The 18,056-nt window shown below is 45.7% G+C and overlaps 1 protein-coding gene across 6 annotated transcripts in view; it reads right to left on the reverse strand.

Annotated features, from left to right (window-relative positions):
• The window catches only part of raraa (retinoic acid receptor, alpha a), a 136,331-nt gene that overhangs the window by 16,144 nt on the left and 102,131 nt on the right, over positions 1-18,056 (reverse strand). The gene's annotated exons all lie outside the window — the stretch shown is intronic.

The following is an 18,056-nucleotide window of genomic DNA, read 5'->3' on the forward strand; positions in this document are numbered from 1 at the left end:
TGTGTGTGTGTGTGTGTGTGTGTGTGTGTGTGTGTGTGTTACAGCAAGGGGCCGCCTTGCTAGCAGCGTTCAAAGACAGGTTTTCTCCTGTGATACAAGTTTTGCTTTTAAATATTTCTGAATTGTGCAGTCTTTTGAAATATGACTGCTTGGAAATATTAATGGACAAAGCACACACTGTACCAATCAAGAGCAACAAATACTGCAGACAAACCTAAGCATAATTCTCTCTGCTTCCAACCGAGCAAGACAGGTCTTTGTAACTTGTTTACCCCCCTACCTAAAGGCCTCCATCATTCCCTCCTATTCAATATCAAACCAGTAAACAAAAAAAGGCTGACTACACTCTTCTTCATCCAATGAGTATTAATATGACAAACCAAACAGCATGTGAGCACTTTGCAGGCTCCCATATTTTGTATGCTTGTAAACAAAGAGGTCTGGGATTGTAGGGAAGGACCCTGCTGTTGGCTTCATGTAATATGTATTGGACTTTGACCTCAATATCCTGTGTGTTACAAAACACAGCTCTTTAATCAAATATAAAAACACACATTCACAGCACAGTGCACCCTGTGGCCTATGGCTGACTAAACAAGTGTGTAATCCCTGTTTGCAAATGGTCTTCCATTTTGAGCCAGCATGTGTGTTCTACTTCTAACTAGAATAGTTTTTTAATATCCTGATGCCAATATGATGCTGGCGTTTTGATATCAACTGTTTGACAGACTATTTTTTTTAATTTAAGGGAATAAGAAACGTGACATCAGTGGACCTTTAAACAAACAGTAATCCGAGAACTTGTTAGAATATAAAATTAAAACATAGGGATCTAAATCCTTCTGGTTCTACCCATATCCATAGAGAATACTCCACCCAGCATCATCAGCTCAAAAGAGGAGGGACTGGGGAGGTTGACAAGCAGCTCAGGAGCTGCCTGCAGCTCAGTACTTGAGTATAAATAAGCCATCTATATTTAACAGAGCGGGCCGGTTCAGCGGGCCTGTACAGCTGGGAACACACTCCACGTGACAGCACCGCAGACAAACACTGCGCTCGCACTGGATCCAACGCGCACAACGTTAATCGCACGCTGAGGAACATAAAGCAAGGATGAAGTTTTTCTCCCTCTCTTTCTCTTACTCACACGCGTGCTTTCTTATCCTTTAATAGTGTCTGTGTGTGTGCCGGTTTCAGCTTGCCAATCTCCATGCAGCAGGTGGTGCAGGGGAAGATTACATTCAGAACAACCAAAATAAACCAACCTGATGCCCAGATATGTTCATGGCTTCCTGGAAAAAATAATATACACAAGCACCGTACACCAAAATTTCACCTCTCCTAAGCCTGCCTGTTATCTCACACAGGATATCCAGGCAGGTTTCAGGTGACGGGGACAGTTAAGCTAAACAGCAATAAAGCTCAGATTGCCACACCTAATAGTGACACCCAACCAGGCCTGGGTTATTAAGACATTTCATTTATGAGGCGCAGATGTCATATGCCACTTTCACACCAGCAACAACCTTTTAAGCTGTTGGTGTAAATATGTTTGAAAGACAGTGACAAGCAACTGGAGTAATATACACTTCATATTTACTTCTGAAGGATTTTTGCTCATTAAACACAGATTCTTTTTTTTGAGACCTAGAAAATGTATTTGCAATTGCACGGGAAATGGGAAAAAGCAGATAGAAACTTTTTCGATGATGTAGGGTGGAGATGAAGGGAGAAGAGCAGGGAGGCACAAAAAGGCAAAGACGTAGGAGAGACAGAGAACTACGATGTGTTTGAGCAATAAACAAAACAGATGAAGTGATAAAAATGGTTCACACACACACACGGAACGAAAGCTTGGCTGTATTATTTCGCTCTTGTTCCTGCCTCGAGTGTTTAGATTCAACTACATCACGCACACACACACACACCTGTCAGGATTTAACTTAAAGCCTTGAAAAACTATATATATGGAGTATTTATAAAAACTGTAACTTGTGTGACGTGTGAGCTTTCAGCTTGAGATTAAAGGAAAGGAATGATACATTTCAGACAATATGTAGACAATTCATATGCTCATAATCAAGAACTATTTTTCCAGCAAGGAGAGTTATGAAAACAGCAGTACGAAGACTGTTTTTTTAAGTGTGGGTGAGGAGAAAAAAAGGAGGATCCAATCACAAAGTGAGCTGGAAGGGTGAGTGTAATTGTGGGTCCGTCTGTTGTTTCTTGTTGCCATTTTATTGGTGTCATTACGAGCCATCTTTGCCCATGCCACTGGGCCATGCAGTCAACACACTCATGTCAAATAAATTAAACTTAAATAGAGCAGCTCTTACATAACATGGCATATTTTCTCATTAGCAAAAAGGCATTCACCCTTTTCTGCGCTTTTGTGCCTCTCTTGATGTGGACTGATTACAGCCTTGCATTATTAGTGTGACCACAGAGCTATTCATCCACATTTTAAGCCGCCTTCATTAGAAACACATAGACAAACAGATGTGATGCTCACCCACACAAATAAACATAAAAATTGCATCCATGCCTACATTTACACAAGCTAAGGGCTTTCCTAGAGCCATTAAAAAAAAGCCTCATTGGTCAGACACACACACACACACACATAGACACACACACCCACACACACACACAGGATGCACACTCTTAATGAGAGCACCCATGGAAATCTGGGACACAAGGACAAGAGTGAGGGGGCTGGCGACTGTAATTAAATACAATGGCTGGCTTCTGGAGCCTTGTCAAGCTGAGGCATGGAGCAAAACAATGGCAGGCTTGTGGACAGAGAGGCAGAGAAGCTCAACAGAGAGGACAGAGCTACTTAGCCCTTCAGCAGCCCTCACCCAGGCATTATTCAACACCAGCCTGCATCCAAGCTCTGATCAACACCAACCATCATACAAGCCTGCCTATTGTGTGATCCACAAAATCATACGCACAAACACTGGAAGAACTGACTCACACTCGCCTGGAGAGCTTCCCTTGATATCCTTGCAACATGTTAGCGCTGGAAATTTGTGTGTCTGGCAAGGTTTCCAGGCCGGAGCCCCTCCAGAGCCTGCAAAGTCACCGCGGTAACTAATACTTCAACTACACAGATAGAATATCATTCTTTTAGCCAACAGAGGGCTAGAATGAATAGACAATAACATCCCGTTTTGCTTAAGGCACAGAAAAGCCACAACCCTGGAAATAATGTTTAAATGAAAAACAGTAAGGAGTTACTGATATGGAATTTATTGTACTTTGGTGAGGAGGTGAAACACAAACCACACGAACCGCATGGTCACCGCAGTTGTTGTGAACCAGACACAAGGCTGGATTCAGGACTGCAGCCTGGCATGTTGTCAGACCAGTCCCAGAAGTGCAAATAAACAGCACAGGCCGTCAGGTGTAACCAGCGAAAACAAACCTGACACTGCACTGCGTTGAGACAGCAGAAGTTCATTTAAAAAGGAGGTTGCGTCTGTCTTAACATTTGACCACTGGCTACGGCTGAAAAGGAGCCTTTTCTGCTAAATCTGGCACATATAACGTAAGGCAGGTATTAAAAATGATTATGCAACTGTTTTATTACTACTGTTTAGTCTAAACAATGTGTGAGCTGGCTATAAATGAATAATTTGATATGTCAAAGCCCCGAGATTTAATATACTTACATCTATCCTTTGATATTCACATTCACAGACAAGTATTATAAATAGCCCTTGTGTGTGTGCATGTTCTGTAAGTGTCCGTGTGTGCAGATATCTTAATAGCTTAATGTAGCATGGTGTTCTCGAACTCCAAAGCAGCGGTGATTTAATTAAGTTCAAGTGTGAGTGGTCTGTAATGCCGCTCTTCAGATTCACTTTGCATACATCATGAGCCACAAGTGCACTTAGAGAGAAGACGCGCCCACATCCTCCGTAAGCAATTACCGCATGCCTAGACTCAAATGGACAAATATGCACAAGACTGAAATTAAATCTATTCTGATGATGAACTGGCCTGAGCTGTAATACTGACATAAGATAGCCTGGCTAACATCACCACTTCAAAGGAATCAAGACCAAAAGACCACAGACCAAGAGAAACACACACACAGACACACACAGACACACACACACAGACACACACACACACACACCGCCCACCGGCTATTATCAAGCCTCCAGACTCTGGGCTGTCTCGGCTCAGTTCTTGAGGTTCAGCTCTAGGTTAGTCCTCTGAGATTTGATTACCTTCATCCCCACTGGTTACTGGGCCCAGCTGTGAAGCATATTAATGAGATTTCACCATCATTAGGGGGAAGCTAACTACATTAGCAGGATGGCTGCTTGGCTGGCTGGCTGGATTGTGGTAAAGAGAACTGGAGAAAATGAAGGCAGAGGGGATGAAGGAGGAGAGGGAGGGCTTTGACAGGGTCTTCCACTTTGTTGAATCCTACTCCATCATGGACCATTGTGTTCCCCTGGCTTCTATTAGATTATTTGGACACGTACATGCACGCACGCACACACACATGCTCGGCATGTGTAAGATACATGGAAGAACATATAGAGGTCCATTTGTCTTTCCATGCAGTGAGTGTGCAGGAGAGGAGACACCAGACAGACCACCATGCCACAGGCTGCTGCATTAAGGCCTGCTTTGAAGTCTGCTTAAAATAATGAAGTGGGATGGCCAATGGAACAGCCCCGGGGAGAGAGACCGCCTTGCTAAACCCTGAGAGTTGTAGGCCAATGTATCATGCATGTCCATAAAAAAACGACTGGCAGCAACTTAAGAGCTTTTAAGTGCATTGAAACAGACCCACATCACTCATGCATGGTGCTTGACTTTTGCTAAATATTCAGACGTTATTTCGGGCTTCCATGTCAGGAATGTGGGTAAGCAGCAGGGAAAACGATAAACACACACGCGGGAATGCTTTGTCAGCACTCTTCAATTACTGAAGGGGGAAATGGGACTATTTCCTTGCTTACGGGGAAATCCTGCCATTCTCTAACAAAGCGTCATAACAGCTTTCCGCTGAAAATGGATGGGGCTCCGTTCACTGCCTTCACACTGATTACTGACAGCAAAGCCACGCACGCCATCTGTATATGAGCCGGGGAGAGGGCGTGTGCGCGATCACACACTAGCAGGCTCGCGCAGACTGACAGCTGTAAGTAGAGCGACTGTGGGGTGTGTTTGTGTTCAAACACAGAGTGTGAACAGTTATTGGATGGGAGAGGGGGAGGGATCTGGCGGCAGGGCGGACAGGCATAAGTGAAAACACACACACACACACACACACACACACACACACACACACACACACACACACACACACACACACACACACACACACACACACACACACACACACACACACACACACACAAACACAGGAGGGAGAGCCAGTAGAGGTTAAGATGGGGCAGGAGAGCAGACAGTGAGCCTCACGCCTCTCATATTCATACTGTAACTAAATCCAGCCCTTGCAATGTCCCATCTCCCGCCACTTTCACCTTCATCTCCCCCTTATTCCTGTCCCATTTACTGAGTCTGACATTCTCCTCTTCCCATTGCTCTCTATAACTTACATCCTACGCAAGGCAGCATGTCTTCCTTCACTTCTTAACTCCTTCAGTCCATCCTTACCAAAGATAATTCCTATGACTTTAAGGGGCAGCTGGTTTCAGACAGAAGCACTGACTTCTGAGTTAGGTAACCAATTCAGATTTCCACACAGATATCAGACAAACCACCAACAATGTAAAGTAAATGATTGGCTAGCTAAAGAATGCTCGCTTATCAGTGATCATTCAGTTTGGCTGTTGGTGACATGGTCTCACACACACTTTGGAAGCCTCAAGATGCTCATTATGTCAGCCACTGTCACTGTTACACACGCACCGTACGAATGTGTGCGTGTTTGTTTCAGTGAGGGCGAGTTAGAAGGATTACTAAGGATCTCCTGCCTAGTAGTGCTCCGCCTAAGCTGCTGCATGTCTAGCTTGCAGTCAACCTTCTGAATGTAGAGAGAGGGGGGGGAGAGGGGGGAGAGAAAGAGAAAGAATGCATGGAGATGCAGGGGCACTGTCACTAATAATGAGACTCCAAGCTTTCCAAGCAAAATAATAGGAACATACTTTACAATAACACTATTGCGAAATCCAACGTCTATGGTTTCTAACAGAGTCATAATATATTTTTTCATTCATACATCTGACACCATGATGCGCTTAGTGTAAAGGAAGGAAGGGCATGGATCAAGCTGAGAGCTTAATCTGATTCTAATATAATTTTCTGCAGCGAATGACACATCGCTTCCACTTAGGAGGGTATGTTGTGGTCTACATTTCAGAGAAATGACAGCCTGCTGTTTTGCAACCATTGCAGATATTCAAATTTTGCAGAGAGAGCAGAAATTGACGTGACAGCTTGAATTCTTAAAGGACTGCAAAGTATTTTTAAAGGCTACACTGGCTCCAAGACCAAATTATGATGGGTAGTGCTCCAAATTGGAACACCCCCCCCCCCCCATCTAGAGTGTTACGGCAAGAAAAACACACGCATACTTGTGTGATAGATGAGGGTACAGGCAGAGGCCGAAGGGCAAGGCGAAGCAGAGTAAGAAGTCTTTCTTGCCTGTTATGACGATCCCCTCCCCAACACCAGGAAATGGTGGGCCAGAAGAGGTGAAAACACCAGGTTGTATTTAGCAGGGCTAATTTATGGCATCTTTATATCATGGTGAATTATAAATCTTCTTTTAGATTGCTTTTGGAAATGTGCATGCTAGTGCAAATGAATGCATCTGCCCGTTTGCATTTTTGAGTGCATGTTGCGTGACGTGTACTGTATGTATGTGCACGAGAGCCTGTGTGTGTGAACGTCAGCATGTTCTTGTCTAGGTCAGGTCTGGTTTTTATCAGCCCAGCAGCCCCCACTATGTTCCCAAGCCCTTCTCCAGGGGCCCAAGATAACTTCCCTCTCCATGCTGCCAGGCCTCTGAAATAACAACACACCAGGTTTTCCTATCACTACTGCCCCGGCAAATGGAGAAGGAACTGAGAACATGTGTGGACAAACTAGAGCGTGGGGGGGGGGGCAACAAGGGAGCCAGCAGATGGCAAAGGTGAGGTCTACAGGGGGCTAGACTTGAAGCAGCAGCTACACGTTAACCATACTAGCTGCTCTGTGCTGCTGCAGCCACATGCTAGCCTTTGGTACAGTTAATTATGAGTCTTCTTACAAATACAGAATTTGTACGACATACATTTCATAGATCTGATGACCATGCCAGTGTTTATGGATCTAATTGTGCAAAAAAAATAACAACATAAAAAGCAGCCAAAGGCAGCTATCTCACCAGAGAGAACCACAAGTTCCCTGGCAACAACGCTCCCTTGCAACCCTGAGTAACACGGTGTAACTCTACCCAGCAGCTGTCTATGCCTGCTGACTGACAGTGGGACTATGTGAGTTGGCACTTGCCCCAGGGTGACTGGAGATATTTGGCATGAGCTGATGGTGTGGGACATGGTGCTGGGCACAAGGGGGCAAAAGGCAGCCCGTGTCGGCCAGAGGATGCCAAGATGTGGGCAGGCACAGCAGCCTGCAACACATGTCATACTAGGGTGTGGGCACAGACGCTCGGAAACATGATAGCCAATGCAAGAGTGGATTCTGAACATGCAGTTGGTACATGGCAGGTCTATTAAGATGACAGGCCATGGTGTCAATAATGCGCTTTTTATGTTTCAAACGTCCTCCTGTGTGTACGGATTAGGGGCAGCCCCAAAGTTTCATCACTGCAATGAGCTAAAGACAGGGAGAAGCAGCCTTATGATTAGCAGGTCTTTTCGTGGACTAATCCACATGACAAATACGGGCAGTGTTTGCTCTGTTTGCCTACAGTGCATCTGCCATTGAATGTGACTTAATTTTTACGAGCTGATCACACGCATACAGCAGCTGTATACCATCAGCTGAGCAACATCTTTGAACCAGATTAAGAGACAGAGAGACGCTGCAAGAGAAACGGGCTGATAAAGACAGAGAGGAGGAGAGAGCATCTGAGGAGAAAGAGGAGCTGAGCTGAGCGACAGGGCTGGGGGAGGTAGTGTGACACGCAAGACAAACATTTCAAAAGCCCCAAATAAAAGCTGTGCATGCTGGCAGGTTTGCTTCTAGACACACTCTTCACAGTGAGAACGGGAGAAGGTGTAACCACAGTGTAACCTCCCTTTGTCAACGCTCTCAAAGTGAATTGATACACTCTCCCTGGAGTAACTTACAGCTGTGATACCTTACGACACACGATTCAAGATCAAGGTCATCACTGGATCATAACACGAGTGAAACAACAGCCTTCTACATGCTGGGCTTTAATATAACCTCTCTTACTGTGAAAATGGCTTCATGAAACATTAAGCCTCTCTTTTACAGAGTGCCTGCATTGGATAATTATAGAAATGTGCTTGAGTGGGTGACTGTGTGCATGCTTTTTCCTTCTGTGATAACAAACTGCACTCATGCATACTAGGAGTCAGGAGGGTGCCAAAGCAATACTAAACCTGGTGCCTACCCTATCCCTAACGCACTGTGTGGTCTAACAAAAGCCTTTAAGGTTGACATTGTAGTCGTTATGCTGATGCTCTTTTTTTTCACAGCCACTTAGAATGAGTGCAACAGTCAAATAAGCTTCAATTCCCTCTATTCCCGTAAAATCCAAGGTCAACGACATTACAAGCAACCGGTAATAAGACGTCCAAGGGTCAAAGGCCTAAAAATATTCTTGTGATCTGAAAGTAATCATGAAAATAGAAGTGCTGGATAAAATACAAGACAGGTTGTGTGCACAGAGAATGTGCTTTATGAACATTGTAGTTGAAAGATTTAGGACAGATGACTTAAATTAGTGGAGAGATCATGAACATATTTCTGCCCTCAGCATTTAAAAACAATCACAGGTGAAGAAATACTGGAAAATGAATTTCATACACCATTATTCTGCACGCCTGGGCTGAAATTACATCCATACACATTAACCAGACCCTATTCATCTTTATTGAGCTGAGTGCCACACATAGTGTTTGAAGGCCAAAAGCCCTTCATGAATGCTTATGCTCAAGTGTTTGCTCTTCACTCACTCTAACAGAGAGGTTATCTGACCATTGATACTCACTAATCCAATGTGACTGGCAGCATTCAAGGCCCTCCGTTCTTAAGCGCATATTTAACAGAGAAAGAAGAAGGTCATAAATATGGAGGGAGCAAAGGGCTATTTGCATTTGAGGGCTGAAGTGGACTTGGAGGGGCCAGGAGGAGGCAGAAAGTAAAAGGGGGAACAAGGGATCAAGAGGGAAGGGAGAAAGAGAAGAGGCTCATGAGGATCTGGGGAGGAGAAGAGAGGATCACCAGGGACAGGCTTTGTCATGTTAAACTGCCTCTCTCGACTCATGTTCCCCCTTTCCCCTCCTCTCCCTCTCTGTGGACAACACAATAGTCAATCACAGGGGAATAGATTACGAGGGTTTGATCTTCTCAGCTTCAGAGCAGGGGCATGACTGTGGAAGTGGGGGAGAGTTCGGCGGAGCAGCATGTGCATGACTCGAGTGGATAAGGGCGCGCGCTTTCAACGATGCTAAATAATGTGCCTTCTCACCAGGCCAATTCTCTTAAAATCCAAACACCCGTTTAGGTTTGTCACTTCATGTACTCGTCAACTTGAGTTAGAGCTAATAGTTAAACTCGCTTGTAATTTACCTCGGGCCTTCAAGCCTCAGCAGGCTAACGTGCATTCCTCTACTGTACATGAAACCCATAATGACAACAGTTCCCTTCATAAATTAGCTCAAAGTACCAGTGTCAGGTTTTGAGTTTGAAAGCATATTATTGTGGATGTAAGTGGAGGTATTTGCAAGAGTGTGGACAAGAAGACGCAGCGAGCGTGCCATTATCCTGTCACTAGTCTGTTAAAGAGCTCAATGATGCCGGGACCCGCAGGGGTTACTGGGTGAGCAAAGGTGGCCTTAAGACCCCTAGGACACAGCTGACATATTTAGAATTGTCAGACGCAGAGAAAAACAAGTTGACTGCGCAGTGATGAGACAGAGACTTAACAAAACAACCGCTCTGACAGGCCATTGTTCATACACATACAGATGTTATTCTACAGATAAATAGGCTGAAATTGCACCACTGACCAACTTGGCTGCACATCTCTCCAAAGTCCTCTGCATAAAGTAAGGCTTAGCGCCCTCACCAAGGATCACAGCGGTAGCTTTAAACACCTTAGCCTTGACACTGCACGGCCAGCCACAGCTCTCCTGCTCATGCCCTCTAATGATGACTGATGACACACATTTGATTCAGCTGTCTGATGTGTAGTGTCAGGGGGCTGCTTAGTGGAAGATTTGGGCAGAGCGAGGGGAGAACGGGTGGGCGGGGAGAGGCAGACTCATTTGTCTTTAGTGTCAGTGCTAATGCAAAAATATAAAAACTAAAATGTGAGGTGCTTGTCGATAACACCGGGAGGTTAAGTTAGCTCTGTGCTTAGGAAAGATGGCTGATGAGAGCGGGCACAGTCATCTAGGGAGCTCAGTGGGATGTTACTAAAATTTAATGAAGGACACGTTTAGCTTCCTCGAGTATGATTTGTGCTTTTCCCCTTCTCTCTGTGTGTGAATGTGTGCGTGAGTGTGTGTTGTCTGTGCCTCCACAGACACTAATTTCCTGCATGGATCCCTGACCTTTCAATGTAGCCCGGAGGGAGCCATTTGATCGTGTGACACACACACACACACACACACACACACACACACACACACACACACACACACACACACACACACACACACACACACACACACACACACACACACACACACACACACACACACACACACACACACACACACACACACACACACACACACTTTCCTGTGATATGGCTGCCCACAAGTCAGTGGACTGGTTTTAGTGAGACAATGTTGATCTCTCCCTACAGTGTCAGGCCAAAAACATGACTGAATGAATGCGTTTTTTCTATAAAGGATACAAAATTATTAGCCAGCTGTATAATAAAGCCTGTACTGGCAGAGTGAAAAACATTGCTGGCTTATTGATTTTGGCATGGTTGTCATCTATTTCTACATTTTTTTTCTTTTATACTTTGATTTGCCAATTGCTTGAGATTATTACTACAGTTTTTGTATGTTTGTATGTGCAAAGAAGCAATAAGAAGCTCCAAATATGCTCTTATATTTGAGGCTCTTCAAAGAGTACACTGCCAGACCAGATAATCATTTAGAAATAAACATCTGAATAAAAGCCTCTATGTGTGAAGTTAAGCATGCTTCCTCCATCTGTAAATGCATGCATGTGTGAAAAATACCAGTGTAATAACACAGTATTCATGTCTGTATTCACATACAGGACCCTGCTTTACGCACACACGCGCACACACGCACACACACACGCACACACACACACACAAGCATGCAGCAGGCCTGCCAAAAACAATGAGTGGAAGTAACCTGAGCCGAGCCCTCAGGTAAGCTTGGTGTTAATGCTTCCTATTCTCCCTCCTGTCCCCTTCCCCTCTGGGATCCAGTTAACCCCGGCTGGCCTCTGCCGACTGTGCCGTCTCCCTGCCTTGTGACCCAGGCCTCATCATGACCCTGGGGCTGACTGGGTGCCGTTTATTGCAACGCACTTCCACTGCAAGCAGGGACGCACGCCTCTCCCAGTTAACTCTGTCCATTAAGCTAAGTGGGGCCTATCAATTATTCGACAGTTTCCAATGTATAATTCAAGGGATAAAGGAACTGTCATGAATAGCGACACACACAGGTGAGGAAAAAGTACAGTGCCTCAATTCAAAGTTGATTACAATATTACACATATGTTAGACAATTTGTTGCATGTTATGTGATGGATTTGGGGTGGAACCACAACACTAGTGTCAATCTGTAATGAATAAATAAACAGCCAGGCATAAGAAAACAAACAATTAGAGAAAAGACTGATTATAAGACAAAATGAGGAGATGGAGAGATACAGCAAGTGGGCTGCTACATGGATGAAGACAGACTGATAAAGAGAGAAAAACTGTCATGCATTAGAGCGAGAAAATGAGAAAAGGGTGAAGATATAGAGAAAGATACAGCATTTATTTTGTTCCTCTAATATATCTTGATTTATAAATCACACTGAATTGAAAAGCGGAGATGAAAAGAGAGCGAGAGGAAAATTCAAGAGAGCTTCAAAAGTGAGAGAAGGCTGCTTTACAGTGCTACCCCCCCACACACGCACACGCACACGCACACACACACACACACACACACACACTTCCCTGTGCTGTGTAGGCGTGGGTCCTGGGGGAGCCACCGATGTTAATACAGTTATTAAGCCTCTCCACTGAAGCCTGCTCCACCTCCCCAACCCTCAGCATCAAGGAGATCTCTGCCTGCCAGGCAGCGGGCAAGCTCGCTTGCTTCCACAATGAGATCAAACAGTCCCAAGTAGGCCAGCTCAGGGGAAGCCAGTGATGGAGCTTCCCGCGGAGCAGTGAGGGCAGGTGGGGTTGGGTATGTCAAGCCCAAGGAGCATCCCAGAAGGCTTTATGAAATGGGGGTGGGGGGTATAGACTTCAGCCTTGCCATAGTTCCTCCTCCCCTTCCTCCCTCTTTAGAGTCAGCTGACCAAGATTCCCATGCAGCTCTTCCTAGTGTTGGGGATTACAGCCATGAAAGGCATTAGCAAGCATATGTGCAGGAGCGGATTTCTTCTCTTGCTTGCTTCAGGATGTATGTAGCTGTGGAGGTTGATTAGAGGTGAGCAGTGTGGGGAAGACGAGGCTGGGTGGCTAGGTTAGGGAGGAACACTGTAGGCTAGACTTTGATGCGCAGCCAGGGAAACCCTCTCTCAGTGCAGAAGGGAACCTAACTGGTCACCACTGCAGTAGTTGCGTGTGCCTAATCGCTGCATTACATCCGATCCATAATTCACACCGGGCGGGAAGATTAGCATTGCCACTCTTGCCTGTAGCCAGAAGGGGCAAATTTGGGCAGCCATGCAGATTGCACGCAATGTACTATGTGAAAATGTACTGCTCTGATTAGGCTGCGAGCTATCTGCCCTCACTGTTTATAGCCGGAGCTAAACAACGTGATGAGGCTGTAAAACTGTTTTTTTCCTCCAAAGTTGGGCCACTCACATTATTATTGTTATTGTTATTAAAAAACAGCTGAAAAAATGAGATCATACAGGGGGCATTTGTCTCATCATGACACCTGATGCAAAATCAAGAAATGAAAGGTGTGAGGAGCGGATAAAGAGATGGACAAGATAAAGACAAATGCTGTAATGTGCTAAATAGGACGGGGATATAGGTCATTTTGTACCAGACTTGATTTGCCAACGCTGTCCTGTTGGCTGCCACTGGATGCAGGCCAGGGCTCTATCAGTCGCACTAGAACACTAATAATATCAGTCACTCAGCCAAGCCTCTCTCTCTCCCTCTCTCTCGTCTCCCCTCACTTATTTCCTTGTTCTTTTCCTCCCGATTCGCTCTCCACTGCTTTTTGTTCAAAAGGAGAAAATGGCAAAAATCCAGAAGCCAAAAATGACATTAAACCCCTGAAAGGCTCCACAGAGATTATTGTTTGAAAATGCCAGCCCTCCCAGTGCCCCCCTTCCTCTCCCGGTGCCTGAGATCTCTCTCTCTCTCCCCTTCCCTCCTTCTCGTCTTCTTTCAGCTGAGAGGTGCTGACAGCCCAGACACAATAATCCAGCTTTATTGTGGAACCGCCACAGTGGCAGCAGTGCTGTGCAAAAGGTTTCCCACGTATGGCGCGAGGGCAAAGCGGGCCATCACGTCGTGGCTGTGGCACAGAACAGCACCGCTACAAGCAAAGGGGCTGGTCACCAGTTACTGCAGGGCGCCACACTGTGCGACTTGACAACTCTGGTTCAAACTGTTGTCACCTTTTCCATTAGTCAGCTCCCTGGCTGGAGCAGAAACAGAGAGGAGGGGAAAGCCTAGCTATCAAAGGGCTCTTATACTTTTGATTTTATCTACACAAGGCACAGAGGAGGCTTCCTTTTTGATCACAAACAAAAGGTGTGCATGTGTGCCACTGGTAAAGCATTAAGACAGCAACCTGAACAGTGTTAGACTTTGGTCAAAACAAAGCAAAAGCAGTACCTAAAATGATTTAGTCTCACTGCCATCAGCAGAACTGATGAACAAATGCCGTTCCTCATTCTTTCTTTCCCACCCTCCCTTCGTCTTTTTAGCCGACTATAAAAAGCTTTCCTCGGGTTACTGTTAAAAATCCCGTGGAATAACAGAATGTGCCCTCTCCACTCGAAGTGCTGCATGGCTGCATATTTCCCCATCAGGCCACCCCCTTTCTCCGATCTGAAGGAACATCCGGGCCGGCAGGGCTTTTGAAAAAAGATGACTAGGAATGAGGAATAGACAAAGGCATTTTATGTGTCTAGTTTCAACCAGAGAGGAGCCTTGTCTTCCTGAGGGTTTCATCAACGTTTCTTTCCCAGTGCGCTGTCTCAGGGTGTTAAACATTTAGAAAGAAACACCAGTAGGCAACCAACTTAACCAGGCTCTCAGCAAATTATCTAGCAAGACATGCTACGTGTTTATTTTTCGCAGAACAATGAACACTCCTCAGCATCTGACATGACCACTTCATTATTGTGATATCTACCCAGCAACTATCTCTCTCTTTCACACTAACAATGGCCCAGATAAGACACTACAGTTTGCAGCAAAGGTTAGACAATACGTCTCTCTGAAATGAAGGGGCTGCTTGATATCAGAGCACCTCCCTTTTAACACACAGTGGCTCTATTCATAACAAGCAGGATCCAGTTGTTTCAGTCTTTTCTCATTCACCTCTCTTAACCTACACGTGTTTGGAGCTGCACAGCTACAAGGCATCTTTCAGTTCACACAATGTTAATATCACAAACAGGGTTATAGGGAACAAGCGGCCTGTAACCCGAGCCTCTCTGCCTCCTTCAGTCGAACATGCTGTCCTATCCATCACTATCCAGCACTACTCTCTTCCTTCCCACCTCCGCCACACCGTTAGCAGTCTATTTCATCCTGGTCCCAGGTGGGCCTTTAAGAGTCAAATGTCAGAGGCCAGGCTCCAGCCAGACACGTAATGAATATGAAATGATTCAGAGGGGCTGTGGGAACGACAAGAGAGTGGTGTCCAGACAGACCACCTCCTCTATCACTAAGTGAGACCATATTGAGCCAAGTTGAGCTGGGCTGGGCTGGGCTGGGCCAGGATGATGTGAGAGGGAGCCAAAGAGGAGGAGATACACAATATGGATGTCTAAAGTTACCTTAGAAAGGGGCTTCTATAAATCAAGATGTACAGAAAGGGCTTGTCTTCCTCCAAGCTTGCCCTGTATGCACCCTACGGCCATGTTAAAGACACCAACACCAGGTATTATGAAAGCCAGCCAAAAAAGGACTCCAGTTATTAACCGCAATGAGATCATCTGAAACGCTGAGACATCTCTTCTATCTTTGGAGCTGGCCTGCTAACTTATTAAAAGCACAGTTGTAGCCAAGGGGACTTTGTTTTTGTGTGTGCAAATAAATAAGGGTAAGTTTGAGTGATTCAGAGCTCCCTTTTCTTTCTTGCATGAAACACAAACATGAGCTTGGGCAGAGCGTTCTCTCTTGCTCCTTAGTTAACAACGCTGACTGAGACGGCAGCAACACGGTGCTATTTTTTGCCCAGACAGCAGGAGAACTGCCAGGCTCTTGTATTTTTAGCATACTAACCTCTACCCTATTTTCTCGGCTGTCCCACTCTCTAAATAGGAGGGCATTCCATTGCGGTCTGTGTGTGTGTGTGTGTGTGTGTGTGTGTGTGTGAACTACTTGAGGTGTACAGAGTTGTCATCCATGTGATGTTAACACAGATCCCCAAAGGGAAACTGGGGATGAGTGTGTTGGTGGAAGCAGCAGCCCTGTGCTTTGGCCTAGAGCTAGTGGCCTGAGAGAGAGTGTGTGGCAGACTGCACAGGAGAGGAAGAGGCAGGCAGTGGTCCTCTGCAACTGATGAAACAAGGCAACATTCCATGTAATCACTCTATATATGGCGGATGCTGGCAAAAGGGGGGTTGGAGGGCAGGAAATCTTGTAAAATATGAGGAAAAATTAGGGCAGACGAGCATTAAAGATTAATCGTGACACTGACTGCCCGGCTCAGGCTTGCCATGCGGAGAATGCAACCATGGAGATGGGAAACAGAGAGGGAGAGAGAGATAAAGTGGGAGAGAGAAAGGAGACACTTTGGGAATGAAAATGCCTCGCAGATGAATTCTGGGGTGATGAATGTCCCTGGTTCAATACCCAGATGAATTTATGTGTGTTCCATTATGAGAGGGTGGGGATGAAACATGGAGATATGGTGGAGAGATGGGGAAGGGGAGAGCGCAAGAGAGAGCCCTCTCTCAATGTGCTGGTGAGCTAGCCATGCAGAGCCCATTGCGAACAAGCCATCTGTAGAGATAAGTAAAGAAGTGATTACAACAGGCCCAGCTCAATTTCTGACAGTTGACGCTTGACTGCCCCCGTAGAGCCGAATTGATTTAAATGAAGAAGCTATGAATATTTTAGAGGGTAGAACCCCCCTTTAACCTGAACTGTTTCGATCATCCCTGTATGTGTATATGTGTGTGTGTGTGTGTGTGTGTGTGTGTGTGTGTGTGTGTGTGTGTGTGAGAGAGAGAGAGTGTGTGGGGGTGTGTATAACAGGACAGAAACGGGAGAGACTGTAATTAATGATAGCGAGATTACGGCCCCATGTCACAATGTCTGCAATCAGCTGCCTTCTTTAAGCCCTGATGAATCAATGACACTGCCTGGATCTTTTGTGTGCCCTGCTTTGCTCATCAAAGGGGGCTTTGCAGTGTACACCAACCCTTGTTTGGGGATTTAGCGTCAAACCAAACTGGTGTACAGTACACTCTGACTGATGCCTCAGGCTAATTCTCTCAACCAACAAGCTGGGGCCTATCGGTGGGTCTGAGCTTGTGTTCACAAAAAAGTAAAAAAACAGCCCAGAATTTCTGATGCAATACAGAATGACACCGTAATATGCCACCCCTAAGAGAAAATAAAAGTTGCCAGTCAGCTATAGCATTGTTTGTGTGTGTCCAAGTCCAGTTGCTCTGCCAGTGTTCAAGGTGACGGACCACACCCACTCAATACACCTTAAACAAATGACAACGGGCGCTATAAAACAAAAACATGTGTCCCTGTTGCTCCTGGTAACCTTGTGGCACGGTGAACATCCCATTCTGAGGGCATCTCTATTTAGTAAACGATGAATCGCATTAAAAAAGGGCAGCAACAGCTTTGAAGGTTGGTGGCAAGGTGGCGTTTTGGGAGCGAGTGATGGCAGGTTGTGAAATGCTGCCCTGCAGCCTTTCCCAGGAGAGCGGCGGCACAGCGTTGAACTCCTTTCACCCCTTTGCCATTACAAACATACCTGTATGACAAAATGTGGTATTGATGTTCACCTGAAGGTGAAAGCAGGCGTGTTTCTGTGGACATACTGATCTTTCTCTCACTCACTCACTCACACACACGCACTCTGTGTGGCGTTCCAGGCGTTCAGGCTACTAAATCACTGTCGCCATTGGCTATAAGGGGTTAGGCAGACGTGGCGCAATAAGGAGCCTGCCTGACACTTCCCTACCCTGGAAGAACAGAGGACCTTGCCTCAATGCTGTCCATCCATCCTGCCAGTTCCATCAAGCCGGGATCAACAAAGCCCCAGGAGGAAAGGCCCATTCTCTCATCAGCCTGTCCATGAAAGCACTGAGGTGTACGGACGTCAAAGAGCATGCAGGAAATATTATAAGGCTCAGGGACTTGGCATTGACATTAAGGGCAAACACTGCAGTTCAGTAATATTAAGGCCTGGGATTTGCATTACTGCGTTGTGTCCACAAAGTCACAAGCTGTAATTTTGCTAAAGTTGCAATCAGCTTTGCCAAGAAATCCT

Source organism: Dicentrarchus labrax, unplaced genomic scaffold (assembly GCF_905237075.1).
Source record: "Dicentrarchus labrax unplaced genomic scaffold, dlabrax2021, whole genome shotgun sequence".
Lineage (NCBI taxonomy): Eukaryota > Metazoa > Chordata > Actinopteri > Moronidae > Dicentrarchus > Dicentrarchus labrax.